The sequence below is a fragment of the Heloderma suspectum genome, chromosome 3 (assembly GCF_057233095.1).
Source record: "Heloderma suspectum isolate Gila_16-S chromosome 3, 16-S_ref, whole genome shotgun sequence".
NCBI classification, from domain to species: domain Eukaryota; kingdom Metazoa; phylum Chordata; class Lepidosauria; order Squamata; family Helodermatidae; genus Heloderma; species Heloderma suspectum.
Genome location: NC_139460.1, coordinates 64959783 through 64975492, shown reverse-complemented (window position 1 = coordinate 64975492; position 15710 = coordinate 64959783).

The window sequence follows — 15710 nt, the reverse complement described above, 5'->3', positions numbered from 1 at the left end:
TAGGCACCTTCCTTACCCAGAGGTAGGCTTCCTCCCCTACCCATCATCCCCAGTCCCCTTTGCCCTAGGCAGCTTCCGTACCCAGAGGTAGGCTTCCTCCACCACCCATCATCCCCACCCATCATCCCCAGCCTACCTTGGCTGTATTCCTGAGCCTCAAAGTCCTTCTCAGCAGCAGATGCTCCATGGCCAGGCAAACCTCTATCACAATTTTGCAAGCAGTTGTTCTGCCCACACCAAACTGATGAGCTACTTTCCTGTACACACATGGATTAGCCAGGCACCATATGCAGATTGTCACAAGTTATACAACTGGAATTGGCTCCCTCATATTGATGGTTTCCCTTTCCAGTGCTGACCGGAGAACCTCTGCTATTTCAAAGAGGGTCCCCCGGGCAATCCACTGCTCATCATCCCAGATTTGGAGAACAAAGTTCTCCCACCAATCCTGAGTGGTGGGGTAATACCACCAACAGCGGGGCTTTGTGCACCTGCCATGAGGAATGCATTATGCAGCGGGGTTTGCCTTCAAGTGGATAAAGTAGCACTTACAGGAACTCTGGGGGAAAGCGACCATGTTATACTTGAGTTCTTGGTTCTAAGGGAAGCAAAAGCCGAGTATAGCCAAACCCATACCCTGGATTTTAGGAAAGCTGATTTTAATAAACTCAGGACAATGATAAATAAGGTCCCATGGCTAGCGATTCTAATGAGAAAAGCAGTCCAAGACAGGTGGGAGTTTTTAAAAAAGGAAATTCTCAAGGCACAATTACAAACAATTCCAACAAGAAAAAAAAGGTGGAAGACAACAGAAGAAGCCAATGTGGCTTCACAAAAAGCTTAGAGATGACCTGAAAACAAAAAAGGGCACATACATATAGGACGTGGAGAGAAGGCCAAGCAACAAAGGAAGAGTACAGGCAGGTAGCACAGAATTGCAGGGATGGTGTCAGGAAGGCTAAAGCTGAGAATGAGCTGAGGTTAGCGAGGGATGCTAAAAGCAACAAAAAAAGCTTTCTTCAGCTACATGCAAAGTAAAAGACAGAGGAAAGAAATGGTGGTTCAGCTATTAAATAAGGACGGCAAAATGATAACAGATGACAAAGAAAAAGCAGAAGTGCTCAATTCCTACTTTGGCTCAGTCTTCTCCCAAAAGAGGGTCTATGAGCCCCCTGGCAAAGGCGAAGCACAGGCTGAAGGGGCAGGATTGCAGCTTGAGATCGATAGGCATATGGTCAAGGAACACCTAATTACTTTGAATGAGTTCAAATCTCCAGGGCCAGATGAACTGCATCCTAGAGTAATGAACTGGCAGAAGAATCCTCAGAACCGCTGTCTATTATCTTTGAACAATCATGGAGGACCGGTGAAGTGCCAGATGACTGGAGGAGGGCTACTGTTGTCCCTATCTTCAAAAAGGGTGAAAAGGAGGAACCTGGGAACGACAGACCAGTCAGTCTGACATCAATCCCTGGGAAAATTCTGGAGCAGATCATAAAGCAATCCATCTGTAAGCACCTTGAACATAATGCAGTGATGACTCGAAGCCAACATGGATTTGTCAAGTACAAATCCTGCCAGACAAATCTGATCTCATTTTTTCATCAAGTAACCTCCCTTGTGGACTGTGGGAATGCTGTAGACATCATATTCCTCGACTTCAGCAAAGCTTTTGACAAAGTGCCCCATGATATCCTGATGAGCAAACTAGCTCAACGTGGGCTAGATGAAACAACGATCCGGTGGATCCACAGTTGGCTACAGAATCGGACTCAAAGAGTGCTTATCAATGGGACTTTCTCAAACTGGGGAGAAGTAACGAGTGGGGTACCGCAGGGCTCAGCCCTGGGCGCAGTGCTCTTCAACATTTTTATTAATGACTTGGAGGAGGAGGTGCAGGGAATGCTGGTCAAATTTGCAGATGACACAAAATTGGGCAGGATAGCTAATACTTTGGAAGACAGAAACAAAATTCAAAGGGATCTCAATAGGCTGGAGCGCTGGGCTGAAAACAACAGAATGACAATTAATAGGGATAAATGCCAAGTTGTGCACCTAGGAAAAAGAAACCAAATGCACAGTGACAAGATGGAGGATACGCGGCTCAACAACACTACAAGCAAGAGGGATCTTGGAATTGTTGTCGATCACAAGCTGAATATGAGCCAACAATGTGATGTGGCTGCAAAAAAGGCAAATGCTATTTGGGGCTGCATTAATTGAAGCATAGCTTCCAAATCCCGGGAAGTACTAGTTCCCCTCTACTCAGCACTAGTTAGGCCTCATCTAGAGTACTGTGTCCAGTTCTAGGCACCACACTTTTAAGAAGGATGCAGACAAACTGGAGAGGGTTCAGAGGAGGGCAACAAAGATGATCAGGGGACTGGAAACAAAGCCCTGTGAAGAGAGACTGAAAGATCTGGGCATGTTTATCCTTGAGAAGAGAAGACTGAGGAGAGATATGATAGCACTCTTCAAGTACTTGAAAGGTTGTCACAGATTGGAAGGCCAGGATCTCTTCTCGATCATGCCAGAGTGCAGGACACGGAATCATGGGCTCAAGTGACAGGAAGCCAGATTCCAGCTGGACATCAGGAAAAGCTTCCTGGCTGTTAGAGCGATACGACAATGGAACCAATTACCTAGGGAGGTGGTGGGCTCTCCCACACTGGAGGCATTCAAGACGAGACTGGACAGCCATCTGTCGGGGATGCTCTGACTTAGAGGAGTCCCTCCACTAACGTGGGACTTGTTTTATGTTATGTGATATATAGATATAGATATAAAATTGTTTTGAACATTTAAAAGTGCAACCAGTCAATGGATCATGAGGCTTCTGCATGCAACTGAGTGCTTCATTGAGCCTGGGAGAAAGTCAGGGGAGGGGAGGGATTTAAGGAGATTGACCTTTGCTGCAACCTGAGAAGTATGGAGGACTTTTGACTGAGAATCCAAACTAACCTTAGCCCCACCTCTGCAGTATTAACAATGGACTACATTGTAGGGCTTCCGTAAGCTACTTTTTCTCCCTCAGTGAGACCCTCCAACCTGTATTAAGGATATTATCGTGAACAACACTGCAAGCTTGTTGAGTACTACTCTCCCAGGCCAACTTGTAATGTCAGGATAACACCAATGTTATCCTGACATTGCAGGGTTTCAACCATTGCAGGGTTGTTGTACTCTTTTAGTTTAAACCCAACCTCCAACATGAAACAGAGATCTAGTACCACTTGCCAACACTGCACGGTTGTTGTAAAACCCTCACAGCCTAACCTGCAGTATTCATGATGATTTGCAGGGCTATCATAAGCTGCTCTCTACCTGCCACTACCCTTTCCAAACCTTCAGTGTCGATAATGAACTGCATTTACTTTGGAATTTGCATTAGCAGGGATTTAAAAAAAAAAAAAAAACACTGCACATTAAATAAGAACTGATATAGAAAAAGCAAGAATTCTTGTCTTCACTACTGCCTTTTGGGTTTGGGGGGGCAGGGGGACACACTGATGCCCAAACACATGTACAATAAGATCTTGGATTTCTCCTTTGATTTATATGGGTAGCTCACTTTGGTCCCATGGCACATTTAAAAATAGCTTCTCAGTCTGAATCAAGAGCCAATCTACACGTGTGAATTACTGCAGAGGGAAAGCACTTCAGGGTCATTAGGGACACATGATGTGATGGCCACCTCACAGCTACTCCACTGCTTCCACCTCTAAAAGGTGCATTTTCTGAAATGTGGCTCCTGCGTGCTTCAGCTGCAGTGTGCCCCATTCACCCCAATCAAATCTGGCATGCTGGGTGTACCTAGGGGTCTGGCTGTGCCTGGTCGAGAGAGAGGGGTTGGGAGAATAACCAGCTAGGTCTACTCAGATCTAAGGAGAAGAGGTGAGAAAGCAAGCCAAAGGGGTGGCAAAGGGGCGCTGTAGGGAGCTGCGATTCTGCCACCACCTGCCCTCCCCACTGCCTCATTGAGCAGCCTGCCCTCCCCACCGCCTCTGTAATATTTTTTCCCATTGAGAAAATCGGAGATACCCCCCCCCCTCCCGGAGGGCTGCTTTCCCATTAGAGGCTTGGCTCATTCATAGGACCACTAGGCCTACTCAAATGCACGGAGCAGAGGTGAGAAAGCAAACCAAATGGGTGGCGAAGGAGCACCAGAAGGCGCTGCTGATCTGCTGCTGTCTGCCCTTCCCACTGCCTCCCCATTAGAGGCTTGAGCCATTCATAGAATACAGCCTGTTTTCCTTTTCTCCCTTCTTAAAGGCACAGTCTTGCAACTCCAATGTGTCAGGGACAGCGGCTTGACTTGTTCATGGAATACAGCCTGTTCTCTCCGTTCATAAAAGCGCAGTTTTAATCTGCAACCTTTCACAATATCCCAATGGTGGATGAGAGGGGAGCGGTGTGGGGTTAAATATGGGGGCTTAATTCAGTGCTTCCAAACTTTCCTGAGCAGGGGAGCATGGACAGGGGCAGGGAACAAGCCTCCCCTTTGCTCAGCAGCATCTAAGCATTTGATGATGTTCTGTGCAAGTGGCAGGACTCCACCCACACGACCCCAAAGTAAGGAGGATTGACATGCATTGTGACCTGTGAAAGTGTGTTTTAAGGTACTGTCTGCTCTGCTTTTCCGGCTCCTTGTGTCCCTGACGGACCAAAGCCAATTTCATGAAAATCTACATAAAACATGAAAGCACTTCACATTTCATTGCCATGTAGATCAGGCCCAAGAAATGACCTATCCAAACAATGCGTTCATTCTACCCTTTTAAATGTCTGTATGTCTCTTCCTCCCTCCTCCCTTTCCAGCCCATTGTCAAGTCAGTCAACACTCCATGCCGTCAAGTCCTTATGGGGCACTCTCCCCTGAAATTGGCAAATAGAACATACAGTTTCTCAAGAACAGTGACCTCCTTATCATTTATAATTTTCTAGCTCTGTCCATAATGGAATTCTGTAGCTATTCTGTTATGCTATATAGCTTCAATATAGGCATAAAACCCCACATGTGATTCTGCACATCAAAACCTTTTCAAAATATTAGACTAAGGATTCTTGCAAAGACAATTTGAGGGTGAAGTCTCAACCTGAGAGGCACTAAGAAAATGACTCTTATCTTATTCATCTCACATCAGAAGGGCTGTGTGAATCTCTGATCATTCCTTCCATTTTCTCCCCAACCCACCCTGTTCATCACTTACCTATTTTCAAGGCAAGCTATTTGCCACTGACCGCTTGGGCAAACCACTTTCATTTGTTGCCCATGTCTGTTTATACATTAAGAGGATCTGTCTCTTGCACTTTGCCCATTGTAGGGAGGCTCTGCAGTCTACTGGCATGTGTAAGCCAGCAGTTTCCAATCAATGTGCATCATTGGGCTGCCAGATGTATTACCTTCCTCCTTCCCCCAAGTTGACATAAGTATAATGCTCACTGAAACATAAATGTTTAAAGCTTCAGTTCAGTCTTGGCTAGAACCAGATGATGGCTTTAAGTGAACTGGAAGTGGTATGATAGAGGCATCACTGCTTATTATATGTGTGTGTAGGGGGGGTATACACAGAGAATGAGAGAGAGAGAGAGACAGAGAGAGAGTTTTATTTTGTCCCTCTGTTGTCTCTGGTCAAACAACTTTTGCAGGCTTTGGAAGCAACACAAGAATGTGCAAATCTGATTACCAGGGGTGAAAGTAGTGCCACTGGACACATGACATCCTTATTCTTTCACCTTCAGCGCTCTGAAAAAAGCAATCTGTTTCCAGCTGTAGATGATTGAAAAGAGGTAGGGAGATAATAGGCTGCTCAGCAACCATAGCATTTTGCTTTGGGTTACCCACAAGAGTGTTTCAGTGCATAGCTACTTAGGGTATGCACTGAAAAATAAGGATCAGTATGCTTAAGACAGAAAAGTTGTGCAAGCACTAATGATAAAAATGTGAGCCAAAGGCACAATCCACTGGGACATTCTCCTATGCATTGCCCACTGAAATAAGTGCAAGCAGTCTGAAAGCACTCTTGCACAGTTTACATTAATTTCAGTGGGGCATGAGCAAGTTTGTGCCCCAAAGAGTCACAGGAGAAGCTGACTATTCCTCTGTTTAGCACAGAATGGTGGGGATGGGGACAATACATTTTTAATACAGATTTCACATAGTATGGCTCAACTAGAGAAACATTAGGAGAGAATGAGTAGTAAGAGCAGTTAGAGTTAGCTTTAGAGAAAATTGTATCATAACCACGCACTCTAACACTGGCACTACCAGCCATAACATCTTACTCACACTTTTAAGCTGCTCCTTTGCTCAGATACGAATTTATGATCTTTTCAAAACAAGACTAAATGCATGAGTCCAGTGAATTAGTCTTTTAAATAAATAGCCCATCCATCACTTTAGTCCAATTGACAACTCCATTCCAGACCCAGGGGAGGAAACTAATAAACCTTTAGTTACTTTGCTATTGTTTTCCGAAAACAATTTGACTTCCTTTGCGATAGCTCCAAATTCCTTCATTAAAAATAGAGAGGCTCAGAGCCAAAGGAAGTGCTCAGCTAGAGCCAAGTCACTGCTTACAATAAAACCTTGGGACCACATTTATATCCCAATCCATGACGATGACTCTGTAGGAGTCTGACAGCTGCTGGGGCATGTCATACGGCACTCAGAAGCTGGGAGACCCTACAGCCTGCTCCTTTCAGGTTTTTGGGAACCTCCAGCCAACCAGCTGATACCGGACAAGAAAATAGTGGAGCTCTCCAACACCCATCTGAGCATTGTTCACCCCAATTCCATCCGAGAAGGATCCCTGCTGGATACAAGCGGAAAAGGTATGTTCCTGAAAGTCCTAAAATCAACCCGAAAATTATAAACTATTATTAGTAACCTTCTCATTTCATGTTCCTCCCTCTGCCTATCCAAAATCTGCTGGAAATAATAAATTGTGAATAGAAATTGTGTTGGATGGCGTTTGTTGTTGTTCTACACTTAAAAGCTTATGTGTAACCAGGTTTAAGCAGATTCTGTTAACTGATCTTGTAGTTTCTGTCCTACACTTGCTGTGCTGCATGGTTCTTTTAAAAATCCCATATTATCCCAAGTTGCACTTTCTGCTTTGTGAAAATGGGAAGAACAGAGTTCTCTGACTTGGCCAAACATCTCAATGCATTCAGTGGGCTTACATTCAAGTGACTGTCCACTGAATCACAGCCTTAACTGAATGCTTGCAAAAGACAATAAGGTAAAAAGTGGAATGGAGGTGAGGAAAAGCAACTATAAGTAGAGAAATTCTATGCAAACACTATTACAAAGTTCACATCTGGGTCTTTACTTTGGGAAAGCCATTTTCTTTTGGCTTGCAGTCCTGACATTTTCTGTTGAAAAGCCTTGTTTCTTCCCCATCATGCAAATGAGACGGTCTCATTTTTCCTGTTACATGTTGTACCTCTAAAAGGCTTGCATTGGTGTGGGAGGGAGTGTCTAGTGAGGTACGTTTACTGAAAATAATATGAAGATAATGAAGATGAGTCTGAAGTTCTGGGATTTAACACCAAGAAGTAGACTATACAAATGAATGTTTTCCACTTCTCCCTCTGAATCACATAGTTCTGATAATTAGAGGAGTAAAAGAAAAAGAAAAACTCCAGAAGCACAATGCTGCATAAAGTTCCATGCATTTAATGGCCAATGACTTAAGTATTGTGCAGTTAAATATCAATGGGATTATGGTCCATGTGGAAAATATTTGATAGTTCACGTTCAGTATTAGTTAACATTTAATCAGAGCTGATAACTGACAGGCAGAAGCACTCATCACTTGACACTATCTAAAATGCAGCAGTCTGACAACTGACATGCAGCAGCAATCAATAGGCGATGGTTTATGATCCATGAACTGAAATAGAATTTAGTAAATGTTATGCTTCTTACATTTATTCACCAAACCAACCGCCCCCACTCCCCTGAATTTTCAATAGTGATATCAAATTTCAATTCTGAAATTCAGATGTCACATTTTGAGGTAAAGTCTGAATTTTTAAATTTTGAAAATTTGTCAAATTGTGAAATTTTCCAAAGGTTTGTGTCAGCTCTGTTGGTCTTGTGTAAAATTTCATATGCCTATGAAACAGAAGAGCTGCTCCTCTATATCATAGTTATAACTCTGATAGCTAAATGGCTCTGAAATGAAGCACTTCCCCTATATTGTACCAATGAACAACGCCAAATCATCGCCCCAAAGAGTAATGGACTACAACTCCCACCATCCTTATCCAGCAGGGCCATCCCAAAGCGGTGTTGGCCATGCTGGCTGAGAATTATGGGAGTTGTAGTCCAACACATCTGGAGGACACCAGGTGTGGGAAGGCTGCTTTAATCAGTGACAGAATAAAAGGAGGCAATGAAAAGAATCTAGTGTCAGTTAAAAGACTCCAAAAAGGACACGGATACAATTGCAATAGCTGCTTCTCTGCAATGATCTGGCATTGTCCACTGGTACAATATAGGGGAAGAGGGGTTTTTCGGTGTACGGATGTTGGAGAAATCTGTTTGGGGTGGTGGAGCTTGACACGTTTTCCTAGGCTCAGCCCCCCCAGACTTCATTTCGGTTCCCACCATGGCGACCAACTCAATCTGCAGCGGGTTGGGCCAGTTTGTGGGTTTTACAGGAATTTTGTGCATTTGGGGGGGGAAGTTCTGTAATTTGTGCAAAACTCTGAGCAATTTGTGCAAATTAGAGCCATATTTGCACAAATTATGCGTATTACGACTGAATTTCTATAATTTGTCCAAATTTGGCTATAATTTGCACAAATTGCTCAGAAAAGTGCACAAATTGCAGAACTTTCCAGAAACAAAAATGCACAAAAATGTTCCTAGAGTTTGGGGAACAGCCTGCAGCTTGGCTCGCGGACACAGAGCGAATTGCACACGCCACAGAATTCCATCAAGTGAAAACAGAACCGGATTTCCCAGCAATGGATATCCCTACTTCAGTGCCATTTAGCTATCAGAGTTTATGATATAGACGAGCAGCTCCTCAGTTTCGTAGGTATTAAAGGCTTTCCTGTCTGTTAACTGTCAAGTAGTTAGCCTGTCAAATCTTTAATAATGGTGCAAACTTATGCATATCTATTCAGAAGCAAGTTCTATTGAGTTCAGTGGGACTTAGTCCCAGGTAGGTGAATATATGAATGCAGCCTAATAGCACAATCCTATACATGTTTACTCAGAAGTAAGATTTTGTCTGCAGTCCTGTGCACAATTACCTGTCAGTAAGTCTCATTGAACATAAAGGGACTTACTTCCAGACAGGACTGCATTAAATATTTGTTAAAAACAAGATATTTACAAATAGGTGACCAGAGATCCAGTGAAGTATAGTGGTTAGGGTAGCCTTCCCCTAATCCCAGCATTTCTAACCACTGGCCATGCTAGCTGGAGGAGTGTCAGACTAGGACTTGGTTTAGATTCCAACTTAGCCATGCAACTCACTGGATGACTTTGGGCCAGTGACTATATCTCAGCCTGACCTACTTGATAGGGTTGTTGTAGGGATCAAATGCAGGGAGAACCATGTATGTTGCCTTGAGCTTTTTGGAAGAAAGGTGGGATGTAAATCGAATGAATAACTAAAGTAAATAAATACATAAATGCACTTCGAGGATATTTAATGAAGTTCATTTCTTTGGCTTAATTTACCTAGAAAGTAATGTATAATTATGCTTTCCCCACTTCCAAGAGAAGTTCCAAGAGTTGCAGCACTTATCTCAGTTTGGTTTCCTTTGAAAGGAGGCTACTGGACGCTTACAGCATTTTGCAATATCTGAGAACACACCAGTTGAGCACAGGGGGAGGTAGATAGCTTAAAAACTGTAGCAGCAAAATCTACTGCCCCTCATCAGATCTCTGGAGAGAAGCAGCTCCCCAAAAGACACTTTACAAAGCTTGTCATCTCCCTGCTTATCTGTGTCTCATTCAAAAAAGGAAATATTTCTACCAAAACTGCTTCTTTTGTCTTTCCACTCACAACTAGCTTAGCTCCTTCCTCTGGCTGGACGGGGTGGGGGTTGGGGAGGGGAATAAGGATGAGCCACTTTCTCCAACCAACCATCTCCTGTCTCTCTAAGAAGAGTTGTGTCTGACAACTTTGCCACTGACTGTTAAAGAAAATTTGCAGTCATTCTAGTCCTCTCATGTCCAAACCCCAAACAGAGGAACAGAGCACATTGTCAAACTATAGAATTTGCTGCCACAAGATGTAGTAATGGCCACCCAGTTGGATGGCTTTAAAAGGGGGTTAGACAAATTCATGGCGGAGAAGGCTTTCAATAGCTACTAGTCCTGTTGGCTATGTGCTACCTCCAGTATCAGAGGCAGTCTGCCTATGAACACCAGTTGCTGGGGAACATGGGTAGGAGGGTGCTGTTGCACTCATGTCCTGCTTGTGGGTTTTCCATGGGCAGCTGGTTGGCCACTGTGTGAACAGAATGCTGGACTAGATGGATGCTTGGTCTGATCTAGCACAGCTCTTCTTACACTCTTATGTTCCTGTGCCAATCACAAAATCTCATATTTTAGATCTTTGTTTTATTAACTATGCTGCTGAATCATTGAATGCTTTTGGCCCCATGTTATTGTCTTTACATTTGCATCTATCTTACACAACTAATACTGAAATGTAAATGATTATGTAAAAAAAAATTCATGTTTTTTTATTTGCGTATCTTTTTCTGGCTTCTAAGCCTGAGCTGGTGTGGAGACAGAAAGAAATATGCACGCACTTATAATGTAGTCCTTTCGGGTATAATATTCATCTCTTAGTTCTATTTGATTCAGCCAACCAAGTTCTCAATTCCTTCTCCTGAACCGCATGAACTTTGCAGTGGGAAGACGAGTGCAGGCCAGTCCTTCCCACAGTCTGTAAAACTATGTGGCCCTCCAGATGTTGTTGGACTATAACTCCCATCAGCCCTATCCAGCATAGCCAATGGCGAGGGATGATGGGAGTCGCAGCCCAACAACGTCTGGCAGGCCATATGTTCCCCACCCCTGCTGAAGGACAGAGAGAGCCAACCTTCCAGATTTGGATAGCCTCATAGCACTTGCAATGTAACAGTGTCCCCTGTAATAAGGGGATAATAATACCTGACTCCCCTTCATGGATCACTGCCTTGTTGTGGCGAAGGGGCTTGTGTAACTCAGTGAAGCCATAAGCTATGCCGTGCAGGGCCACCCAAGATGGACAGGTCATGGTGGAGAGTTCTGACAAAATGTGGTCCACTGGAGAAGGAAATGGCAACCCACTCCAGTATTCTTGCCAAGAAAACCCCATGGAACGTATCACAAGGCTAAAAGAGATGATGCTGGAAGATGAGCCCCTCAGGTCGGAAGGTGTCCAATATACTACTGGGGAAGAGCAGAGGGAATTTCCAAGTAGCGCCAGAAAGAGTGAAGCGGCTGGGCCAAAGCCAAAAGGGCACTCAGCTGTGGATGTGTCTGGTGGTGAAAAGAAAATCCGATGCTGTAAAGAACGATATTGTTTAGGAACCTGGAATGTAAGATCAATGAATCAAGGTAAGCTGGAGGTGGTCAAACATGAGATGGCAAGATTGAACATCGACAACTTGGGAATCAGCGAACTAAAATGGACAAGCATGGGCGAATTTAATTCAGGTGACCATTATATCTACTACTGTGGGCAAGAATCCCTTAGAAGAAATGGAGTAGCACTCATAGTCAACAAAAGGGTGGGAAAAGCAGTACTGGGGTACAATCTCAAAAATGACAGAATGATCTCAGTATGAATCCAAGGCAAACCATTCAACATCACAGTAATTCAAGTCTATGCCCTAACCACTGATGCCAAAGAAGCTGAGGTTGATCAGTTCTATGAAGACCTACAACACCTTCTAGAACTAACACCAAAAAAAGATGCCCTCTTTATCATAGGGTATTGGAATGCTAAAGTAGGAAGTCAAGAAATCACTTCTTCATTTCAACAAATCAAGATAACAGGCAAGCATGGCCTTGGTGTACAAAATGAAGCAGGACAAAGGCTAATAGAGTTTTGCCAAGAGAACACACTGATCATAGCAAACACTCTTTTCCAACAGCACAAGAGGCGACTCTACACATGGACATCACCAGATGGTCAATATCGAAATCAGATTGATTATGTCCTTTGCAGCCAAAGATAGAGAAGCTCTATACAGTCAGTAAAGACAAGACCTGGAGCTGACTGTGGCTCAGATCATGAGCTGCTTCTTGTTGCAAAATTTCGGCTTAAATTGAAGAACGTAGGGAAAACCACTAAACCATTCAGGTATGACCTCAATCATATCCCTGATGAATATACAGTGGAGGTGAGGAATAGATTTAAGGGATTAGACCTGATAGACAGAGTGCCTGAGGAACTATGGACGGAGGTCCGTAACATTGTTCAGGAGGCAGCAACTCAATCCATCCCAAAGAAAAAGAAATGCAAGAAAGCAAAGTGGCTGTCTGATGAGGCTTTCCAAGTAGCTGAGGAAAGAAGAGAAGCAAAAAGCAAAGGAGAAAGGCGAAGATATATCCAACTGAATGCAGAGTTCCAGAGAATGGGAAGGAGATAGAAGAAGGCCTTCTTAAATGAACAATGCAAAGAAATCGAGGAAAACAACAGAATGGGAAAGACTAGAGATCTTTTCAAGAAAATCGGAGATCTCAAGTGAATGTTTTGTGCAAAGACGGGCATGATAAAGGACAAAGAAGGCAGGGACCTAACAGAAGCAGATGAGATTAAGAAGAGGTGGAAAGAATACACAGAAGAACTATACAGGAAAGATCTGAATGTCCCTGATAGCCATGATAGTGCGATCACTGAACTTGAGCCGGACATCCTAGAGAGTGAAGTCAAGTGGGCCTTAGGAAGCATTACTAACAACAAAGCTAGCGGGGATGACAGTATTCCAGCTGAGCTATTTAAGATCCTAAAAGATGATGCTGTTAAAGTGCTGCACTCAATATGCCAAAAAATATGGAACGCTCAGCAGTGGCCACAAGACTGGAAAAGGTCATTTTACATTCCAATTCCAAAGAAGGGCAATGCCAAAGAGTGTTCAAACAACCGTACAATTGCGCTTATTTCACATGCCAGCAAGGTGATGCTCAAAATCCTACAAGCTAGGCTTTAGCAGTATGTGAACCGAGAACTACCGGAAGTACAAGCTGGGTTCCGAAGAGGCAGAGGAACTAGAGATCAAATCGCCAACATTCGCTGGATCATGGAGAAAGCAAGAGAATTCCAGAAAAACATCTATTTCTGCTTCATTGACTATGCTAAAGCCTTTGATTGTGCGGATCACAACAAACTGTGGCAAATTCTGAAAGAGATGGGAGTACCAGACCACCTTACCTGTCTCCTGTGAAACCTGTACGAGGGTCAAGAAGCAACAGTAAGAACCAGACATGGAACAACCAATTGGTTCAAAATTGGGAAAGGAGTATGACAAGGCTGCATATTGTCACCCTGCTTATTTAACTTATATGCAGAGTACATCATGAGAAACGCTGGGTTGGATGAATCACAGGTCGGAATTAAGATTGCCAGGAGAATTATCAACAACCTCAGATAAGCAGACGATACCACCCTAATGGCAGAAAGCAAAGAGGATCTAAAGAGCCTCTTGTTGAGGGTGAAAGTGGAGAGTGCAAAAGCTGTTTTGAAACGCAACATTAAAAAAAAACTAAGATAATGGTATCTGGCCCCATCACTTCCTGGCATATAGAAGGGGAAGAAATGGAAGCAGTGACAGATTTTATTTTCTTGGGCTCCAAGATCACCGCAGACAGTGACTGTACCCATGAAATTAAAAGACACTTGCTCCTTGGGAGGAAAGCTATGGCCAACCTAGACAGCATAGTAAGAAGCAGATACATCACCTTGCCGACAAAGGTCCACATAATCAAAGCTATGGTTTTCCCAGTAGTAACGTATGGCTGTGAGAGCTGGACTATAAGGAAGGCTGAGCGCCGAAGAATTGATGCTTTCGAACTGTAGTGCTGGAGAAGACTCTGACGGAGAAGTCCCCTGGACTGCAAGGAGCTCAAATCAGTCAATCCTAAAGGAAATCAACCCTGAGTGCTCATTGGAAGGACAGGTACAGAAGCTGAAGCTCCAATATTTTGGCCACCAAATGCAAAGAGAAAAGTCACTGGAAAAGACCCTGGTGCCGGGAAGGATTGAAGGCAAAAGGAGAAGGGGACGGCAGAGGATGAGATGGCTAGATAGCATCACCGATGCAATGAATATGAACTTGAGCACACTCCGGGAGAGAGCGGAGGACAGGAAGGCCTGACGTGCTATGGTCCATGGGGTCACGAAGAGTCGGACACAACTTAATGACTGAACAACAACAAATACCTGACTATCTTAAAGAGCTGTTATTAAAAATGTTGAGATAATGTTACAGAACAAAGAGTTTGGGGCACTAAGAAAAAGTGCAGTGTAAGTATTGTTATTCTATCGCATATGAATACTACCATTCCCCCAGTCAGTGGCGGATGGTGCCCATTGTGGCTGGTGGGGCAAAGGACAGGGCAGCTCACTCCCAATATTCTACCAAACTTGCCAGAGGGCAGGAAAAGTTAATGCGTGGTCCTTGGCAGCTGCACACCATACATTGGAGCAAATATGGGAGAATCTTTGCCACAAGAGGGTGGATGACAGGTGGGGGCCACTTCCCCATTCACCTCAAATATCAAGCTGCCTCTGCCTCCAATCTGCTCAGGGCAACATAGAAGGGCCTTCTTTTTATATTATGCCTGCCTGCAGCCCCTAGAGGTTCCAAGGCCTCTCTTTTGAATAAGATAGTTGCATTTTTAAATATCCTGATTAATCTATGAGAAATATTTGATACATTTTATAAAAATCCATATTCATGACATTATAGAGCCTGACCAACATATTCATCTCTACCCCATCCCATTTTTTTTTCTGTCAATGAGCCAGTCTACATGGCTGATTTAATGTAGAGGGAGAACACATCAGGGTCATTTGTGACAGATGACACTATCACCAATCTGCAGTCAACCAGCAGGTTCCCTCTTGAAAAGCTGCATTTTTGGAAAGTCCTTTTAGTCCATATTTTTTACTTAAAGAGGGTCCCAAGCGGTTCCACTGCAGCATGTCCCGTGTGTCCCCCCCCCCCCCGCATTAAATCCTGGCATGACTCTATGACATGGCTGTGACATGGCAGTGTGTGGTCAAGGGGTGGAACTGCCCTTCACCCGCTTCACTCTTTTTCCCCATTGGCAGTAGGGCACACAGTCTGCAGACTGTGTTTTCCATTCAGAATACTGCAGTTGCACATTTTTGAGGAGTCAGGATAGCAAAATAGTTGCTTTCAGTAGTCAGAGTAACTAGCCTGCCTTTCCAATTCATAAAAGCACTACAGTGCTGTTTCTAGCCTTCACAATTGCGCAATAGTAGCTTTTGCCATTCACAGTAACTAGCCACTATTTCCCACTCATAAAAGTGCATTTCCTGTCCTCCCCCAATCAGCCTCCAATCAGTTAAGTTCCAATATGATCCTGGTATGAGATTGAGCAACATCACACATGCCTGGCAATCCAGGCTCTACAGAAAATGGAGAGGGGGGGAGGTTTGTGGTATATAAAGTTCCAGCCATAGGCAGGGAATGCAGACAAAGCAAGGCTGTGATCCACT